The 15,061-nt window shown below is 32.7% G+C and overlaps 1 long non-coding RNA gene across 1 annotated transcript; it reads left to right on the top strand.

Annotated features, from left to right (window-relative positions):
• Positions 1 to 2,586: 2,586 nt before the first annotated feature.
• On the top strand, positions 2,587 to 4,170 carry LOC139098429 (uncharacterized). The gene is made up of 2 exons (XR_011545198.1): positions 2,587 to 2,806; positions 3,671 to 4,170. It is a non-coding gene; the product is annotated as an uncharacterized lncRNA (long non-coding RNA).
• The last annotated feature ends 10,891 nt before the right edge of the window (positions 4,171 to 15,061 follow it).

Below are 15,061 nucleotides of genomic sequence, written 5' to 3' on the forward strand. Positions count from 1 at the left end.
TACAATCTAGAGCAGTGGTCAACACTGTTGTCAATTACAAATACCAATATTTGGGTATTTGGTCCATTATGAAACTATTTGGGTCACCAAATAATTTGTATTTTCAAACCAAATAATTTGTATCAAACAGCATAAGAGTTAAATGTAAAGCAAGAATGAAATTTTTTGGAAAATCTTCAAGTATAAAATTTTGAAATACTTTTTTAGAATTTTTGACCATTGTTTTGATTAAATATCCAGTGATTACAAAAATTTAACACATTTTGTGGTTTTGAAAGTCAAGACGAAGAGATAGAAAATCGCACTTCATGTCCTTTGATTAGAATGACTGGAGTCATGAAAAGACTAAGATCTAGACATTAAATTAATCAAAAATATTAAAAAACAGGACTTAGAAGTTAGAGGAGCGGTATATTTCATTGTAGTCCATTCAATCTACGTCAACAAGTGTTGAACGAACCTTCTTTGCATAGAATGTTTTAGGTCGAAATTTTCTAATCATATGACTGATTAATTTATATGACTTTTTGAATATTTTTCTTCGGAAAACAATTAATTTCATTACTTCTAAGTTGATTGTTATTATTAATTGTACACTAAGCATGAAAATACTGGCAATTTTTTGAAAATTCAGATGTTTCTAGGGTCATATCCATACTTTCAAAAATATTTGGTATTTGTGCAATATTTGGGGGTCTCGATATTTGGGTATTTGGTATTTGTACAAATAGTAAAAACACAAATAATTGACAACTCTAGTCAACAGTCTTTTATATTCACGGCACACCTTGGTGACAAGCCCTGACCGAAACCGCACACGAAATGCGGCTTATGACATTTCCATACATTTTTGGCGGCACTCTAGTATGTCAAAACACACAGGTTTCCCACCATTGATCTAGAGAAACCCACAACATACAATCCATACCAAAACTGCGCTTTATCCCAAACCAACTAATTAATGCAACTCATCTAAACTTACTCCTCTTCTTATCTCTCTCTTTTACTCTCTATTAACATCCATTTCAACTGAACTCCCAAGAAAAAGAAGAAGACTTTAAACATAAAAAAAGAGATCGTTTCGTTTCGGCCTTAGAAAAACCAACAAACAAGAGATACCCATTGTGATCTATTGCGACGTAACTCAAACAGTAGTTGAATTGTGAAGCCTATTTAAGATTATTTTTAAGCATTAACAATTCAAACTATTTTTTTTATTTCATTCTTTTCAAATTTTCTTTTCATCATGATCATCGGTAGCAGTATGGTGATGACTGTGTACTCACTCTTTTTTTTTGCTTAGACTTTTTTGTGTGTTTCTCTCTTTGAAAAAGTTTTTTTTTTTTTAAAATAGATTGAATTTTTTCAATTAGTTATAATGAATTTCAATTTAGTTCAATTGCCTTTCTTGACCCTTTTTTTTGTGTGAGATGATGGAGATTCTGCTTGGGAATGTAGATGAGGAATTTTCTTTTTTGAGGATGAATGGAGTTGAGTGTGGCGTGATTGTTTGCAAATTGTAAAATGCAAAATGGTGAGAAATTAGGGTTCAATGAATTGTGGACTTTTTTGGGAGTCTTTATCTATTTTGCTAAGGATAAGCTTAATATTTGCTTGATTTATTAGAGATTTGCCTTCTATTCTAGCTGGACAGGACGATTCTGCTAATTTAATCGTGATGTGATTTGTTTCTAACTGTGTCCTTGATTCTGAGGATACTTTTTGATAGTAATGAAGAAGGATACTCGAGTGACACAAAGGCTCTGCCAAGGAGCGTCTGAATCTCCATAGCAGACACACTTATCAACACCAAAAAGTATCTGCATCCATTAAGAAGACAAATGGCCACCAAATGGAATCCAAATCCAAAAGAAATAAACCAAGTTCTTAATTTTTATTGCTTAAAGTTTCAGCTTTGCGAAGATTACCTACACGACGAGAAGGTATAGTGGTGCAGTCCTGGTCTAGAATCTAAATTATTAAGTCAATCTGCAAGTGAGTCGACTTTTGCAAGAATAAGGACACAGGCCTGATTCCCATCAGATCCCAATATCTTGACAATATCTCAATCATTACAAAATGTCTATCCAATAAAGTCACGACAGCTCCTTTATAAAATCACAACATCGCAATACAAATCCATTCAATCTTGACTAAGTCTAAATTAAAAATAACTCACGAACTTGTTTTTCGGCATGCATTTGACTTTAAATCTTGATTCCTATTTCCAAAGAATCCAAAAAAATGCTTCTCGTCCGATACATGATTACCTAAACTTCAGTGTCCGACTGCAAAAATTTATTTAAAATGAACAATCATTAATTAACTTGGTCGACTATTGCGACTAATTGCTAAATACTGATCCAGTTCCGTCATATTTCATGCACTGATTTTTCTCAGTAAAAAGCAACAACAAAGACTTTTTTAATTAATTTTTACGTCGTGGCTATTTTTTTGACAATCCATCAAATTGTCACCTTGAGTCATAAATACATTTTAGCGATAAAAAAAATGCTTACTGACTGGATCTATAAATTATTGTGACATTTCGCATTTCTGACTCTTTTCATTTTGAATTATAGCAAATAGTGCAAGTATTTTTAGATATTGTGACTGACAGATTGGTTGGGTGTGGCAGTGGTTTTTGATAAAAAAAAAAAATATGAATAAACTTGTTGAAAAATTATGAGCAGTTTCGTGTCTTTTTGATGTGTCCAAACACTTTGGAGGTCTGCTGATAGGAGAACAAGACAGCAATAAATGCAAATTTATGAAAATATTTAAAATGCTTTTGAAGTGTCTTGAGGTATTTTTAGATAAGAATATGATTATGCTAAATAAGTTGATGTTGGTGAAGCTTGTTTGGATGTTGTATGGTCTGGACTGGATTGTTAATGCTAATGAATCAATCGACCTAAGCGGCACAATGCGGCAATCGACAAATTGCATTTTTTAACCGTAAAAATCGGTGAAAATCAGCCATCACGCTGTAGTTATGACAACTTCGCATCTTATGGTAACGAAGTGCTGGCCTAAAATTCAAGCTGTGCTGCTCGGGCAATATTTTATTGAGCAATCTTGAAGCTTTCGAACGGAATTTTCATTTTATTATTCGAATTCTTGACCTGTTCCCAAATCTAACGTTGTCTAGAGGCTGTTTTAATCTCGTGCATTAAGTATGCTTCAACCCGAACCTTCCCGAACATTTTAATGAACCAAATTCAGTTTTTATTAGATAAAATGGGTTCGAAAGAGCCATTATGATGCCAAGAAAGCACTTTCACATCTTGCTGTCCACGAGGTAACGTAATTATGCCTATAGTGACTCTTATATGATATTTGGGCTTTGAAATGCATTCAACCTGCATCAATATGCTTCATCTTTCTAGGGATTGTCGAAAAATTGTAGATCTGCCTTTTCTATTGTTCTAGATGCTCAGGTCTGCTGTTTGTTTTGCATTTATGAAACCCTGCATTTAATTCAGGCAAATCCAAAATTACAATAGATCAACTTACATTACCAGCCACAAATGCGCTTTAGCTCCCCGCTCAATTCCAACCAATCCAACATAATTTACAAAACATTTTAAACAAGCTTTTAACTTACATTTTCATAATTTCTGCAGCTGACTGCTCTAATTAATTCACAATCCATATTTTTCATAAAAAGCTTTAAAGCCAAGCCTTACCTCAAGATAGTGTCAACACACAAGCTCCAAATCGGTATTACAAGACGTGACGAATATTTTTTTCCTTACTTCCATCAACAACAGCCGAGGAAGATAATTAAAGGGCAAAGCATTAATAATAATTAGTCAATAAGAGAGATAAACAGTTGATGGATTCTTGATTGCCTGCGTAGAATAAAAAGGCAACAAAAGAAAAATTTTCAGAATCAAACAAAAAAGAATTGACTATAAATATTGATCCGGAAATTCCAAATTTTATGCGCTTATTTCAGCATCTTGGATGGAACAAACAAGAAGAGAACAAATCCCATGTGGTGTCCACGAGTCAAGAGAAGATAAAGAAAAGAACCTAAAAAAAATTATTATTATTATTTTTACGATCGTCATCAGTCGTTCCTAGTTCACAATTTGAGGAATCAAGAATGTATGTGCGGTGGTCCGAAAAAAAATAAAAATAAATATCTTATTTGAATGTCATAAATTTCTAATTTGATTTACTCATTATTGGAGTTAATCCTTTATACTGGCTGTGCCTTAATTTTTTTTATTCACGTATTCTTATTTTTTAATTTATTGAAGGTTTTTGTAGATAGAGAGTAATGGAGTTAATTATTAAAATGGCAAATTAATTATTGCTGTGCGCCATGGCGGGGTTTTGAAGTTTGAAGTTGGTTGGTGATGTTTGAGGTATTTTATGACAAAATTGAGAATTTTATAGCAACATTAAGATTGTTAAGTTGGAATTTGTATGGCAAATTTTGCATTTTTGATCACGTTTGGTGATCAAAATCAGAATTGAGCTTCTGTGCAACGTTGGATTAAGGAACGGTTTAGAAATAGGGTCGGGAGCTAATATAATTTCGCTAAATGAACAGAGTTCGATGAGCTGGACATGATATTAAAAAGCTAAACGATAAAAGAGCTCGTGGACGACCAAAGAACTCTTGGAACGTATCTGTCGATGAAGATAGTGTTGCGCTTGATATTTGAAATTGGAAAGTGGAAGTCAGCGATTAAATCAGCTTCAGACGACATCTTTGGGAGGTCATGAATCACAATTCATCTGTATAACCAGCAAAGTGAGAAATAAATCTAAAAGAATGCCTTAAGATTGCAATTTTGACGGACTTGGGAGCATCATACAAACTAATTTGATCAAATTGGACATTAATGGGCAACCTGTGAGCTACGGCTCACTAGTGTGTCGCCAAAAAATTTTTGCTATTCCATGAACCGGTCAAGGTTTCCGACCATGGTATGCTGAGAAAAATGACAGCTCACCACTGAGGTAGGATATATTCTATAGATTCTAAAGCTTATAGTGCATCCCAAGGTGTATCTTCAAAGTCCCCCAAGCAGCCAACCCTATAAATTTCAAACAACATAACATATTTATGCCGCATCCACATAAATTTCTAAAATTATCTCAGGAATGTGCCAAAACATGTTTAATTCTTTTTTAATTAAACAATAACATTGAACACTATCGAACCTTATAGATATCCACTAAAAAGACTGTCCATAAAACTTTATTCATGTATATGTCTGAATAGACCACAAAATTAAAATATTTAAATCTCATCATTAAATGTGCTTCAAAAGATAGTCTCTTTTTGTGTTTGATAAGCATAAAGCCTTAATTATGAATTAATTATTTTGAATAAAAAAAAAATGTTTAAATGCCGCGCTATGTTTGTTTATTCTGTGGATTTTCAGTGTCTAAAGACATCGCCTCTTAAAAACCAGCAACAGCCAGTCTTCTTCTATCTCATTCTAGTCATTAATGCTTGACTATCATGCGAATAGCAAAGAAAATTAGACAAACATAAAGATTCAGTTCATTTTACTCCTCCCTTTTTAATTCTTTTTTGGTTCTTCTTTTCTTTAAAAAATCTCGCGCGGGCAGCAAGCAACAACACTAACTGAAATGATGATAACTTATTGGAATGAAGCATTAGAGTGAAAGATCTTATGCGGAGGAAGACTAATAAGAAGGTACAAAAATCCATATAATGAAATATATTTTCTTTCTCTCTTTCATGCCGTATGTGTGTATATATATCTGTGGATATTATACTTTTTTTTTTCGGCTACTGTGCGACGCCGAATGTATACATCATCATCATGATCATCGTCACGATACAAAAGGACTGAAAATTTTCGAATAGCATTGAAATTTATTATACTTTTTTTATATTTAGCTGGGGTTTTTGGAGTTTGGAGTAGATTTGAAGGGGAGTAGAGGTGTTGGCGGTTTGGGTTGGGTTTGTCACATGGGCTTGTCACATAGATTTGAGGATGCTTAGGTATGGAATGGCATTAATTGGAGTATAATGGCTGGAAATCAATGATTTTTACAAGACTTTTGGCATTCAATTAGATTGTTCAGTTCTAGTGCTGCGAAAATAAGCAGTGCACAATTTTGGCTCTCAGTCATCGACGAAACATGCATCCATGCTAAGAATTTCAACTTTACAGTAAATAGTGGTCAAGAATTCGCCAAAAAATATCCCCAAATGCACAATAAAAGAGTCAAAAACAGAATGCGCTCCATCCACCCACTCCAAATTACTCCCCAACTTTCACATTTCTTATGTATGAAACCGACCGATGAAGCACACAAACGATGGAAAAATTATAATATATGAGATAATGCTATAATAACAATGATACTAAAAATTGTGTTATAAATTATCTCAGCATTCAGTTGCGCGAAGATGACATTAACCATTGCGCTATAGTTTGGAGCCGAAATGAAGAGAATAAAGATTTTCAGTTGTCCATAATTTATTGCTGTTTATGGAGCCTCCGAAGAATTCTTCATTTGTTTTCATTTCAATACAAAAAAAATGTGCAATAAAAAATAAATTTTTTTATTATTTACTAGTCGAGGTTATAGCTGCAAAGTATCATCTTTTTGGGTGGATTTATTGGAAATAAAATTGTTTAACAGATGGTCGTGCATTAAAAATTTGATTGACTTTGTCTGAGAATTGCTAATTGACGACTTTCAACGAGTTTTGCAATAAAAATTGCTCAATAATTCAACGCCGCAATTTAAAGCTCCTTAAAAACGCCCTACGTAGGGCAATAAAAGAATATTCCCTGACGAGCCACGCCAAAAAAATCCAGTAAATCATTTTTGTTTATATTCACGAAACATGAACTTGTTGCTGTCAAATATCCGCTAGTAAAAATAATTTTATGAGCATAATCTGCGCTTAATTTAAGGAAATTATACTAATAAGCTTGCGGCTTATGTCAGCAATAAATTTATTTAAGAAGAATCTTTTTCTCTTTTTCATCAAAAAAATCTTTCATGCTGCATCAATATAGGAAATTATTTTAAACCTTTCAAATCATCATAAAGAGATCAATTTTTTTAAAAAAAATTATTATATTCTCGGTATTGCTACTGGACTCTCATTAAATTCGAATTAGAAGCATATCAATCGTACATTTTTCATCAAAATAGATAAATTTGAGGCTTTTTTTTTTGATTTTATTCCGAAATGAATTGTTGGGATGTTTGATTTAAGGTTTAGGGTTAGATGGGAAGTCACTTTGTCTTTATGGGGAATTTTATGTGATGAAATTGTTGTAATCTATCAACTACCTTTCTAAAAGCTGTCTATCCTTCATATGGTTATTATGAAGGATTGGTGAATTTGAAGTCTTTTTGATGAAGATTCACAGTAGATGAATAGGAACTAATCATCATCAAGTCTGAATCCGAATGCTGATCAAATTCATGTAATTGAATCAAATTCATGACCGCTGACGACCGAGCTTTGTGTCGGGATAAGATCGTCAAAGGATAGAGTACAAGCCTATTCAAAACACCTTGTCTACAAGATGGAATCCTCACAATTAGGTTGAGGATGGTTAGACTTAGAACCGACCATTTCCGAAATCAACTTGTACAAACAATGCCACCAATTAAGTTAAGCAAAACTGATGATAAAACCAGCAACAGAATCATATGGAAAGCCTTTTGTTGTAACCTAAGCTCCACTTACTAACGTGTGGTGATAGCTAGTTTGCTAGTTTTATGGTTATCATAGGCTGGCCACCGTCTAGTAGAATAAACTGCGATAAGTGTATGAATAGCAAATAATAATTGGAATCCTGGTATGCACAAGGGGCAAAAAATCTAGTGTTAGGCCAACGTGACTTTTGATTTGATAAAATCCGGCCTTATGACAGCCTGAGCCCATGTTCTTCGCCTTTTTAACACCATGTGCTCTCCAGCTAAGGTTTGTTCTAAAATGTCAGATTTTATAGCCTTAAAAATTCAAAAAATGAATAAAACCAACCAAAATTCGCTCTAATCACCCCTTAAACCCCCTCAATGCCTCACCATACTTCCCATTTCTATCGATTACGATTGAAAATTTCATTTGTGATTTCGCCGCAAATTTCATCAATGAATAATGAATTATATTTTGAAAATTTCTCTCTGTATTCCGTCTAATTATTATTCAATTACGAATATATTCGATATGTATAGTTATTTTGTGATACAAAATTCTAATGCCGACAATAATAATAATGGTAATGATGTTGATGATATATGGTAAACTGATGGGAGGGAAACTCATGAAATTTAGATTTATTTTGAAAATGCTTTTGTTGCTACCGCTTCTATTTCTCTCTTAATTAATATATGTAAATTCCCTTGAGATTGTCCGAAAATGCTCAAATATGTATGCACTTTTTATTTGTGGGTGATGATGAAGAGTGAGGATAGAAAAGCTTTCAATAAGTTTGTGAATTTTTCATTAACCTTTACCGTACATTTAATTTTATAAGGATTGCTTGCTTGTGAGCATTAATATGAAAGAATAAATTTATTTGGCATAATAAAATATTCAAAATTTAATTTCCTTTTTTTATATGCTCTTGAAGCATTCTTGAAAATTTCCGAGTACTGGTCGGCAAATGGGGTTATTTGATTGTGGAGTCACATCATGTGCATGTAAGTGTCATTATGGAGTGATTGGCATGGATCATGGTTTAATTTTAGTCTTGGTAGGTCAAAAACATTAGTTCGAATCCTAATAATATCAATCTTCTGATTTTCGGAAGGTGTGGCACTTTAACTGTTTGATTAAGGCTGTCTGGACATTGCTGGGACAAGAATAAAGTCAATAACTTGAAGGCAAAGCTTGGGTTATGCTCAAAATCGACTCGAATTTTGTATGGAACCTCAACAGACAAAGAGCATGCTTTTATGGTACCGGAATGGCATTACAGTATCAAATGAGCATGATCTTTGCTTTTTAGGGGAAAAATCAACACAAATCGACTCGATATGAAGTTTGAGTCGACTTCCAGCTATGCTTGAAGGTCAACGAATGTTTTTGATAGACATCACCAATTAACAAGCCCCCCAACATGTGCTATACACCCGAATGTGCATTCATAAATATATTCATAATTGCCTCTACGCCATTAAGACTTCAGACCGTACGGAAAGATTTCATTTTTTGTAGGATGGAATAAGAACACATAAATCTTCCTGTGATTGCATTCACATCCCAAGCCCTTACATTCAATCATTCACTCGAGAGCTTCTTCAGTAGATCATTACGTTGTAAGAAAAAGACGAACAACAAGATGATGATGATGTATGGAAGAAGTCATTGTGCTGGCATTTTTTTGTGTGTTGTATAAAAATATATATATGAAAATGAGGCAAGGCTTAAGCCAATTTTCATGCTAAAGTGGATCATCAATCAAAAATCTTGTTTCTACATGTTCCTTGTTATTCCAAAATATGCGAATAAAAATTCTTTTTAGTAAAAAAAAAAATATTTTTGTGAATTTTATTCACAATAGGAATCAAAAAAATGTAGGAATTTGAAGGTGTTAATGTAAATGGAGCATATCAAATGTGTATGGGAAAATTCTATGTTTATGGATCCCACCATTGATTAGCTTTTTTGATATAGAGGCTAGGGGAGGTTGATAGGGCAAATTATGGTGTAATGTAATTTTTTGCGTAATTTAATCATTTACACCTTGGGGTTTGAGGGGATTACAATTTACATAAACGTGAGAAATATTGGCTGGATGTTGGAGAATATGGTTGAAGCTGTGGATTGCATAGACTGAGATTTTAGAGGGTATGTGAAATGCGCGTGGACGACCAAAGAACTCTTGAAAGGAATCTGTCAACAGAGTCAGTATTGCACTTAGTATTGGTAATTGACAGACGGAAGACAGCTTTAGGCACCATCTGAGAGAGGCCGTGAATCACAATTGATCTGTTTGGCCAGCGAAGGAAGTAGGGAAATAGGAGCAATGGGCTAATCTAAATCTAAGGCTGATGTTGAATCAAATTTCTGGCACAAATTCAGCTTGAATGCCCCAAATGCTCTCTAACTTTGCCTGTTTGTCAATTCTAGCTCCACAACTTTAAGAATTAAATATTAAGTACCAGACTTAAATGACAGAAGCTAAAAAAAATAATTTTCCGCCTCCAAAACCTTTCATCGATTTCCAAAATTCCCTTACAAAAAATTGACCAATTTTCCAATTAATTACAAATTCAGAGATTCTTTGATTTCAGACATAAATTACATAATCCATACTAATAACTATATAAACAAAAATAAAAAAAAAACTTAAGAAGGTACGCAACAAATAAATAAATAAATAGTAATAAAAAAAGTACGTGCGAGGAAATAATGAAGGAATTAAAGTGGCAATAAATATATATATACATACAATTTATTTCTTCATTGAATCCACCACAGCAGTAGTAATAACGGTAACAGCATTTAATTATTAATCGCATTGTAATACAGTATGTTTGTGTAATTAAGAAGTTAATGCTGCGGCAATAACTTAAATACACAGAATAATCGTATTCTTATTTATTTTTTTTTCGCGAAGGATTTAGAACGGACTCACCGTCGTGCTAGCTAAAAAGAAATTTTTTGAGCTTCTAGTGCTTTACATACTGATCATAATTTATTTTACGGCATTTTGTAATAATTTAAATATGAATTCTCAACTTTTTTTTCGCTATTTTGGCCCGCTCCTCAATTTTTCATCGTCGTTGTCGTCGTCGTCGCTGGAGTCGACGTCGTCGCATGTTTTGAATTTCAAATTATTTTTTTCCAATGGCGCTATCATAAAATTATAAGATTATTTTTTTATGTGTTTTTATTTCTCTCACTTAGTGCTCTAAGATTGAATAAGAACACATTAAACAAAATTGTATAAAATTTGTTTTTAGAGCGATTTTTTTATATTTTACTTCTTCTAGTTTGCCAAAAATAAATAAATACATAAATATGAATAGATTCTTCGGTGGTAAAGGATTAATTTTTTGATTTCTTTCGATTATTAATAAAAAAAAAACTAGGTTTGGTTGATTTGTGGAGGTCTGCTATATTGTGATGTAGATCAAGTGAAAATGTAAAGAGATGAGACTTTTTTTTGGTGAATGTAATGGAATGATTTTGTGAGTTTTTTGTTACCTTTATGGTAAAATAAAGATTATTACTATTACTATTAGACATAAGAATTGATGCTATGTCTAGTTCACTTGTTCAACGATCTACCGACTTTACACCAGATATTTTCATATGCAGTATAATCGACTTGATCATACAAAATTCGAATCAACTTCGAGTTCTGATACTTATGCTGCCATAGAACGTAACGTACTTGCCAAACGATTGCTTTGTCATTGTATTAACGCTTAAAAGCTCTTCTGATGCTACTTTTAGGAGAAAATTTTTAGGATACATAATTTTAGAATTATCTGAAAATTCAGAGGAATAATTAAGAAAGAAGGTTCTCCTTTGTGAGCAAAAACTACCCAAAAATTCATTAAATTTCCGGAAACCAAATATCACAAATGGACGAATCGATCCAAAATACAGAGCTAGGCTGGTGTTACTCTGGCATGGTGTTGGATTTGAATTGAATTCGATTAGCTGCTTTGTGCTATTCGTTGATGTTGAACTGATTGCTTCTGATTTATTTTTGACAAGTTTTCAAAATTTTTTTGATTGTGTCAATTAGGGTGTCAATAATTTTTGATCGATTTTGATCATTTTGACTAGCTTTGTATCATCGATTCTTAAGGATTTTAGTTGAAATCCCCACTAGTTATTTCATAAGTTCTAGCTACACTGCTCCTATATCTAGAACCATATAGACAACTATATTTTAAGGAAATCATTACAAGATCAAACCCAAGAAATCACAGAATTCCCTTCAGATTTTTCATTAAATATTTCTCATCTTTAAATTCTTTACAATTTTCTTCTTCTTATTTCCCTCAAAAAAATATTCCCAAAAAAAGCCAAATGAAAAGAAATTCCAACAATCTCAACGAGTTAAAAACATGGACGAACAAAAATCGATAGATTGTTGATTTTTTTAGAATGAGACAAGATTAGAGAGACGATCATATGCATATGTGTTGGAGGCTGATGAAAGAGAAGAGAAATGATGTTGATGCCATGAAGTGGCGAAAAGAGGACAAAAAATGAGATGCTTTTGTGGATGAATAACAATTGGCTTATGGTGCCGTAATTGTCTTACAATGGAAATTATGCGATGAAGACAATGAGCGGAGCTAATTAGGTATTCTATTGAGGAATAATTAATAATTGTTAATTAATGATGAAATTTATGGGATAGATTTTACTTAATTTGAGAAGATGAAAAGGAATTTTTTTAGAGGTAGGCTGAGTGAACTGTGGGATTTTCAGCTTTTGGTTCCAAAATTATTAAGATTTTTGAATTTATTAACTTAACTTAATAATATTAATATGAACAATAAAATTAAATTGCTTATTATTGAATATAATTTAGTTAATTAAATTTTTAAAAGAATTTGAACAAACATAAAGTTTCAGAATCGTAGTTCTTAAAGTTTGAGAATCATTGGAGGTCAGTGAAGACACATAAGGAAATTAGTCTTGACATAGATGCATGCAGTTTAAGTTATTTGTTGTAGATGTCGCTACATGTTTTAATGTGCAACAAAAATTAAGATACGAATTCGTTCTACTGATTTTCTGATCGATATAAAGGTAGAGATCAAGGACGAGTTCAGGCAAAGACCAGACCAGTGTTGTCCAAACTGTGTTCAGCGACACACAATTTTTAGGGATCAAGCTTCGCTTGGCACAATCTTGAGGGATCGAGCTCAGGGGATAAGGTTTTCTCAATTTTTGAGGATTTTGAGACTTCCGTTCAAGTTGACCGGAATATCCAGTCCAAAAAACTAGTTTTCCAATCTGAACAAATTCAATACATTCACACGTTAAAACGGTGTGCATATAAACATTTCATTTCAGCTCTCAACTTTCATTTTCCATCAATATCATAAAGTGTCATCACCAAACAATTAAAACCAGTAACAGCAAAGGAAAAATAAAAATAATTTTCCGATGAATTTTTACTGTCGTCTATAAAAAAATATTTTTATTTATGCTGTGCAGTTGAAAACATCATTTTTCCCCGAAGGTAAGTCAGGTTTGATTGGTTTCTTTTGATATTTTAATGTGTTATTTTTAGTTTCAAATGACTTTTTTTACATTTAGTCTGTAGAGATTCAACGGTGGCTTATGTATTGCCATTTTATTTATTTTTGATTGTTTTATATGAAGTTTGTGTCTCTTTGTGCAGGTTTGAGTCAATAATTGTTATTTGAGGTGTAAAGCTAGTCTGCAATTATCTATTAAGGTCTTGAATACTTGAATTTATATGAAAATTTGAATGACTTTTGATTATTCCACAAAAATGATGGAAGAACGTGGGTTGACCCCAAAATCCCATCCTCAATCAACACTAATTGCTCCCCTTTCAAGATCATTAACTTTTTCCATCATTTGATTACTCACTGATGTCTATAGTCAATATAAACATTAAAATTGTGCATAAATGCTTACTAATGTCATATCTGACGCAAATGAAATCCATAGACAATTTTACTGCATCATTCTTACATGTCGCCATGTCTTGGTGCCAAATGATGACACATATTCATAACAGAAATCTTGTTGTGCATGTTTTTATGTAGCAAAAAATCATTGAGTGATTTGAAAAATGCAATGTGCGGTTTCAACTATATTTATCCTATAGACATTCAGTAACCACAATTTTCACACAATATAGAAGCAACTTTAAAGTTTTAGTATTCATATTCATGCAAATAAAGTAAGTAAATAGAAGAAATTTCAACAAATAACCAAAAAGAAGTCGTAAAATATTTTCATTTAATTTTTGTGAGAAATGAGAAAGTTCACTTCATTTATCACATAAAAAACTTAAACTTAAAAGTTTTTCTCAACTGAGGTGAAATAGCAAGTTTCAAGTTCTTCTTCCCAGTCTCATCATCAGATAGTCTATGAAAAATCTCAGAATTAGTTTATTCCTCTTCATGCTTCATAATTGTATTAATGGCATTAATCTACTTTTATGGACGACACTGCTTGTTATTTATGAGAGGATTTTTTTGTATCACAGAATTCATTTACCTTATCTTGTACGGAGAGTACTGATGCTCATATCCACGATGTATCGATCTGTTCAATTATTCAAGTGTTTATCAGATTATTGACATTAAAGGTTCAGATTGGGTTTATTTTTGGATTATTTAGGTGTGCTTTAAATGGTTGATTAATATGGTGATGCTCATTGATGCCTTAAACATTAATAGCACCTAGTCTGTAGTTTGGTTAAAAATGTCTGAATTTGTAAGTTTTGTTCCTTGTGTATGTCCAGATTTGGTTCAACAGTGAATACGGACTCTAAATGGAGGCTTGCAGCCAAATGGAGGTCCACCGCTAACGGTGGCCGGCCTCAAAGCGAACGGGATCTATTCTTATAGAGACAGGTCTTCAAAAAGGCCTAATAACTCTGAACATGCCTAAATTTATCCAAAAAAACAATCAAAAATCTAGTATCCAACAAGTTCCACATTCATCCAAAGTTACAATCACAAATGTCATCAGTTTGACATCTGATCTTAACCCTCCACCTCAAATACCCAATCAAAAATCGATCAAAAATGTCAAAATGATTATCTCAATACTCCATCAAATTTATCGATTATTATGAAAACATGAAGCTATACGACCGCAACAACAACCTTTAAACATAAAGTTTCCATTTAATTGCACTTCACTTTAATAACGGATTCCCTTAAATATTGATATGATCCCCATGTCAAGTAGCATTTATAGTCCGATGATATGACCGTCATCAAATGATAATGAATTGTTCTTCATAAATTCAATTTCCGGGTCTTCTGCAGTTTCTAATCTTCTACTCAGCATCTGTTTGAGCCAAATGTCCTTAAGATTTTTTTTTCTTTCTTTTTTTCGCAATAAACTTTCGAC

Source organism: Chironomus tepperi, unplaced genomic scaffold (assembly GCF_022539635.2).
Source record: "Chironomus tepperi strain 1889 unplaced genomic scaffold, CSIRO-AGI_Ctep_v1 contig_445, whole genome shotgun sequence".
NCBI classification, from domain to species: domain Eukaryota; kingdom Metazoa; phylum Arthropoda; class Insecta; order Diptera; family Chironomidae; genus Chironomus; species Chironomus tepperi.